Source organism: Zalophus californianus, chromosome 16 (assembly GCF_009762305.2).
Source record: "Zalophus californianus isolate mZalCal1 chromosome 16, mZalCal1.pri.v2, whole genome shotgun sequence".
Lineage (NCBI taxonomy): Eukaryota > Metazoa > Chordata > Mammalia > Carnivora > Otariidae > Zalophus > Zalophus californianus.
Window position 1 is genome coordinate 38,285,032 of NC_045610.1, and position 7,219 is coordinate 38,292,250.

Genomic DNA, 7,219 nt, shown 5'->3' on the forward strand with positions numbered 1-7,219 from the left:
CTCGAGATTAATCTCCACTTGCAGTAACTTAGGTGGTAGGGCCAGGGCAGGAGGGCGGGGGTGGCCCTTCCCAGCTCCAGCAGGATAGCTCCGGAGGGCAGCCAAGAGATGTGTCATGGACACACCGTCTGGGCACACGACCCCAGCAGTCGGCACCCTGACTTCTCCAGTCCTGGGCCAGCTTCCTCTCCCTCTGCCAACTGGACGGTGCCCATCTTTTGGCCTCTGAGCGCACAGCGGGCACTCTTCCAGCTCCCTGCCTGGCTGTCTGCCCAGGATGGGCATGGGGAGGCAGCAGGCCCTGTGTAGGGGAGGGGCTGGTGCAGGGAGGGGTGGCTTCCCCCCAGCTGCTTGGACACCACCTCCCACGCTTCTCACAGCCTACAGGCTGGGGACTCAAGCTTCTGCTCCTCCATTCAAAAGTCTGACTCAACTACACAGACTCTGACCCTTCCTCTCCCTGTCAGGGTCCCCCTAAGACGGGGTCTCTTTCCTGCCCCACTTTGTGCCCACCTAAGGAGAAGGGAATCAGCAAGTGCTTTACTCATATTCCCTCATTTTTTTTTTAAAGATTTTATTTATTTATTAGAGAGAGAGAATGAGAGATAGAGAGCATGAGAGGGAAGAGGGTCAGAGGGAGAAGCAGACTCCCCGCCGAGCAGGGAGCCCGATGTGGGACTTGATCCCGGGACTCCAGGATCATGACCTGAGCCGAAGGCAGTCGCTTAACCAACTGAGCCACCCAGGCGCCCTCATATTCTCTCATTTAACCCTCTCAAGAATCCTGCAGAATGGGCGTCCTTGTTCCCATTTCAGAAATAAAGAGTTGAGGCTCGGACAGGAATAGCCATGTGCCCACTCTAAGAGGAGCACAGCTGAAATTCAAACCCAGATCTGCCTGACTGCAGACCTCCCAGCCTCTTTCCTATCACCAGCAGCACCTCTTAACCCTGTGCACTGCCAGAAGCTAGGGCCAGCCTCTGTGGATAGAAGAGAGCTGGGCTCAGGAACAGGGCTGAGCGTTAAGACATACGGTTATGTCAAGGTTAAGGAACTGGGCATTAGCCCTGGATGATGACAGGAAAGATGCTTGCCCAGTCACATAGAGATATTTCTGCCTTTATGATAAATGCCAAGAAGCCACTGGTTCGGAGACTGGGGGGACAGGTTCTGTGAACCAGCCCCCAGAACCTGGGAACAGTTCCAAAGGTGTCAGCAGGGCAATGCACCCATCTTTCCCCACCCTGAGGCGACCTCCTGCATCAGAAGGGCTCCAGGATCCTGACCTGAGCCGAAGGCAGACGCTTAACCACTGAGCCACCCAGGCGCCGCTGTAGCTCACTTCCTGAAGATGAACTCTTAATATTTCTCATCATCTGCATAGCCGCGATTTCATTTGACCCCCTATTCCCCTCAACTACTTCATCCACACCTACCCAACCCGGGGGTGAGAAGAGATACAGCTTCGGAACAGAAACAAAACACTGAGACCCCACAGTGAGCCAGGGGGCGGGTGACATTGACCCCACGAGATCCTCTGGCCCACCCCCCAGGGAAGATAGGTCCCAGGCCCAAAGCGGAGTCTCCTGGGGTAGGGAAAAGGCTGGGAAGCCATTGCCACGGATGAGGGGCAGAGCAACGCAGGTATTAATTCTCCAGCTCAGAGGCGAGAGAATTGCTCCTGGAAGCTGGCCTGGTGCCCTGGCACAACCAGTGTTCCAGCTGCCTCCCCCTGAAATGCCTCAGGTGCCGCCCCACCCCCACTCTCATCCCTCAACAGGTAACTTCCCTCCAGCCCTCCTCCCCGGCCTCTCTGGAGCGGCGCTCTTGGTCGGGAGGGGGCAGCTGGCTTGTTTGAGGAATCAACAATGCTTAACCGAGCTTCTCACATACTGCCCCCCCACCCCCGCCGCCTGTTCCTGGGCACCTGCAGTTGGGAGGTTATGGTGGAGCACGCTAGAGGTGAGAAGTCTCAGCCTCTCCTTCCCCAAGGTACAGTCAGAACAGGGAGCGCACCTGGACAAACATCTGGGCAGGAAGAGGGACGTGGGGCCAGGGGTGGGCACAGAGAGGCACGGGGGCCTCTAGGGAAAGGCACAGGAAAAAGGATGGCGCGGAAATGATGGATGGGATATGCTGAACTGCTCACTCTGCCATGGTGGGAACCACCCCCCCAGGTCCTAGAGAAAGCCCCCTGCCAGCGGGGCTATTGTCCAGCCAGCGCACTTCATGAGCCCCCTTAGGACCATCCACACTCCAACAAGGGTGGCCCACAGGCAGCGAAGGGGCTGTGATTCGGCCCTGTTCTGGAGAGAGAGTGAGCAGGGGTGCTGACCTGGCATCTGGGACAGAAACTGGCAGGGGTGGGGGAGGTGAGGAGGAGGAGGTTCTTCCTTCTGACCACAGACTAGCACCCCAGAGTCCCTCCCCGGTCCCCTCCTGCATTCCTGGCCCTCCCATTCCCCCTCCCACCCTATAGGAGAGGAGTGAATAGCCATGAGTTTCAAAAGACCGTCCCTCATTCCCTGCGGTCCTCCCGCTCCTGCTTCTTATTGTAATGAATGCTAATGATGCTTCATAATTGATGCCCTCATTAGCACATCAAACCCACTTTCTGAAGAATGGAGGGAGAATGCGGGAGGGGGTGTTCTCTGGGGTCCTGACTGTAGCCACCTCCAGCCAAAGAAATACATCCTGGTGCTTCCAGCAGTGAGAGACCCTGGGTTGAGGGACTTTCAGCGAGAAGCCTAGATGTCCCTCTGATTGGCAGTTTTCTGAGCATAAGTCTCCATCTTCCCTGTCAGATGGCAGGCAAGGGTCCCACTTCCGCCATCAGACTGGGAGCGCTGAGTTTCCCTCATTAATTAGGGCTCCCTCTCAGGGTCATGCAATGGTTCTTACACAAGAGTGAGGATCAGAATCACTGGAGGGCCTGTCAGAACAGGGGTTGCTGGGGCCCTCTCCTGAAGCTTCTAAGTTTGAAGAAGGGCCCGGGAATGTGCATTTCTAACAAGGTTCTAACCGCTGCTGCTCTGGGCCCCACTTTGAGAACCAGTTGGGGGGCAGAGGGGACTTTCTTCTTGTTTTCCCAGCTTACGGCTTTGCCTGCTGATGCAGCTTGACTGGCACAGGTCACCACATAGCCTGGCCCCTGGGGAGTGTCCAGGAGAACTTTGTGGCAGGGATGATGGCTCTTCTCCTCCCAAACCACCTGCCCTCAAACCAAGGCCAATTCCTGCCACATAAGCACCCCTGGAGACTCCTTTCTCCCCAGACCATGACCTTTGGTACTGAGGGACAGAGATGACCAGAACTGGATCTCTTGATCCCCAGCTGCAGGCCACCATGCTCTGTGCCCCTGATGTCAGTGGGTCTCCCGGGAGGAGGAGGAAGGAATAGAAATGAAAGAGAGGCTTCCCAGCACCGCATCTCACTTTGGGGAGACTCACCAGGGCCTAAGTGGGGAGAAGGGCTCATATAGTCTGATGACATGAACGTGCATGCAGCTCCCCACCCCCTTTCTTCCCACTCAGTCCCTAAGGCATAAGAATTGCAGGTTGGGGTGCAGGGAGGAGGAGGAGATTAGAGCAGGAATGTAAGGATGGAAGAGCAAGGCAGATGGAAGTGGGGTGAAGAGAAAATGATAGACAAAAGCAGAAGAGGGGAGCGAGTGGAGAAGGGAGGTAGAAGAGAGAGTGAGCGAGGTGAGAAGCTCAGGAAAGGCAAAGGAGAGAGAGAAGAAAGATGAGGAGAGACCAGAGCAGGGAGGAGGAGGAGGAGGAACGGGGTCTGTATCTATCCTGGAGAGGACATATTTCGAGCCACAGGGTCCAGGTGGACCACAAGCCCAACTCCTGAGGGACCACACCCAGCATGGCTTTGAGGCTGTGGATTTCACCATCTGACCTACATGCCTTGGTAAAAAAGGGAAAGGCAGCCTCCCACACCCCCACGCCAGCCAGCAGCCTCCCAGGGCTGCCAAGTCGCCTTAGAAGCCTGTGGTGGGTGGTAGGGCAAATGGAGCAGGAAATCATCCTGACATACTTTACCCATGCTGGCACCTGGTGGTAACCATCGCCTTGCCTTCCCAGGTGACAGCAATTACCTATTGAATAAGGAAAGCAGGAGGAACCCTCTCACACTTTGCAGGTGGGAATGAAAAATGGCTCAGCAACTATGGAAAACGGTTTGGCAATTCCTCAAAAAGCTAAACACAGAAATACCACAAGACCCAACAGCCTAAATGTCCTTCAGCAGGTGAATGGATAAACAAGTGGTGATCTCCGCATATAATGGAATATTATCTGTCCCTAGAAAGGACCCAGGTACTAATTAATACTCGCTCCAACACGGATGAGAGTTGTTCACTTTAATTTTATGTTACATGAATTTCACCTCAAAAAAGAAAAAGTAGCAATGAAAGTAGGAGTTTTCCAGGGAGATCATGAAATCGATCCATCTGCAGAGCCTACCTGCTTTGGGAACAGGAGTGCTCGCCCACATGAGTCACAGCCTTTCTGATGCCCTGAAGCCTCCCCCTGCCTCTTTCGCACCCCGAGAGAGGCTCCCTTTCACCTCGATTCCTGAGCATGCAGCAGATGCAGGATGGCTGGGTTGGGGCTGAGGAGCTAGCTTCCCCTGTCTTCAGCTAACGTTGTGCCATCCGTCCCAGAGGCAGACCCATCCCTCCCTGATCTTCTTGCTCCAGAGCTAGCTTTAAAGTCCCTCTGGTTTTCTTTCCCATAGATGATTTTAATCACCCTCTAAATGGGCCCCCTGCTCTCACTCTTCCCAATCCCCTTTTCACGGCTAGGCCCTGGACAGGCTGCTCTGGGTGCAGGCGAGGCAGGGCGGGGTCCCAGGATGAATCAGGCACATCTGCTGCTCCCACTGCTCTAAAGCTGCCACTAGATCCTTCCACTCAAAGACCTTCAGTGAAAACTTCCTACACAGGGGATTGTGTCCTTTGAGGACCTTTCACCCTTTGAGGTCCTGACAAAAGTTCTGCACCCTCTCTCTAGATAGATGAGCATCCACGCCCACCACAAAACAACAACAACAACAACAAACCTGTGGCCCTTCCCGACCTCTGCGGCCCCTTCAAGGACCCCTGGGGCAGGGTTACTCAAACCACAGACCAGTGCAGCCACTGGTTCGCAGATGAGCGCAGACAGGGAGAGTAAGCGTTAAGCAACCTTTAAGGGGATTTGCCATTGCCACAGCGTCCGAGCACATGATCATTTTTACTATATATATATATTTTTTTAAGATTTTATTTATTTATTTATTTATTTATTTGACAGAGAGAGAGAGAGAGAGAGCTAGTGAGAGCAGGAACACAAGCAGGGGGAGTAGGAGAGGGAGAAGCAGGCTTCCCGCCGAGCAGGGAGCCCTATGTGGGGCTCCATCCCACGACCCTGGGACCATGACCTGAGCCGAAGGCAGACGCTTAACGACTGAGCCACCCAGGCGCCCCGTGAATCACATTTTAAAAAATATAGTAAAAATGGGGTGCCTGGGTGGCTCAGTCATTAAGCGTCTGCCTTTGGCTCAGGTCATGGTCCCAGGGTCGTGGGATGGAGCCCCGCATCGGGCTCCCTGCTCGGCGGGAAGCCTGCTTCTCCCTCTCCTACTCCCCCTGCTTGTGTTCCTGCTCGCTATCTCTCTGTCAAATAAATAAATAAATAATCTTAAAAAAAAAATGTGGGTTCGCAGTCAATGGGAAATTTAACAACAACAATAAAATTGTGTCTCACCCCAGAGAGTTTGAGAAGCACTGCCCTAAGCATCCATTCACTTCCATTCATTCTCATGCCTGAGAATTTCAATAAATTTCTTAGCCTGGCATTAGAGGCCCTCCAAGATCTGTCCCCTAAATCTTTCCAGCCTTATCCCTGGCCACCTCCTGGCAATACCACATACTACACACACACACACACACACACACACACACACACACACACACGCGTGTGCCTGCTTGTGTGCATGCTTGCTCTGTATCTTCCCTTCACACTTCAGCCTTTGCCGATTCTGTTCCCCCACCAGAGGGTTATTCTTTCCTTCCTCTGCTCCTGTTGACACCTGACTCCCAATTCCAGGCACGGCTCAAATCCCATTTCCTCAGTATAAAGCCTTCCCAAACTCTACCCCGGCCCTCCGCACATGCAAACACATTCTAGCTGCAATTCCCTCTCCCCTGGGCTTTTGTAACACCCACTCAGCTTTCTTTGTGGCTGTCTGTCTCCTCCTCACAGGGCAGAGCTTTGGTCCCCTTCGTCCCCCTCTGTCTTCTCCACCACCCAGAGTGTCCATGCTGTGTGGATTCTGGGAATCCTGCTGCCCTGATCCTCCCGGGTCTCTGCTGTTGCTGCTCTCCCCTCTCCACTGGTTCCATGCTGGGCCTTCTGAGCCTCGAGGTCCTTCCCAAGATAGGCCCCTGGCCTCCATACCACTCCCTGTCCCACCCCTGGCTTTACCCTCCTTCTCCAGGGGTCGGCCCGCGACAATAACCACTGGTGTATGATGGGGGCCAAAAATCAGTGACATCCAAGATTTCCAGGACTGGAAAAAAGTGAATTTGACCTATGTTTTGAATAGGAAATCCTATTTACAAGTGATACAAAATCCAAAAGGGGCAAACGGGGAGTACAGTGGAAAGTCAGTTTCCCCACCACGGTCTCTGCCCCAGCCACCAGGGTCCAGCACCAGAAGCAAACACCATCCCCAGTTTCTTTGGCCTTTCGGGTCTTGCCTGTGTGCTCACGAGCATCTCCTCTGTGTTCTCTTACCCAAACGACAGCATAGGATACACACTCAACAGTTATACACTGGACATTGTTCTGCATCAGCACCTATAAAGGTACCCTGCTGGGGTGCCTGGCTGGTTCAGTCGGTAGAGCATGCTCTCTTGACTTCGGGGCTGTAAGTTCGAGCCCTGCATTGGGTGTAGAGATTATTTAAAAATAAAGTCTTTTAAAAAATAAAATAAAGGTACCCCGTGGGTGGATATTTAGACCATGTCTAGGGCAAGAGATATCCTGGTAATTACTTTAGTTCACACAATGCCAACATATCTGTAGAACAAATTCCTAGAAGTGGAATAGCTGGATAAAGGGTATGCGCATAATAAGTGTTTTAGATACAAACCATTATTCCTGTTTTTGCCCTGATGTGTGGATCCATAGCAACCAATCTTTTCCAATTTGGCCACTTATTTCTC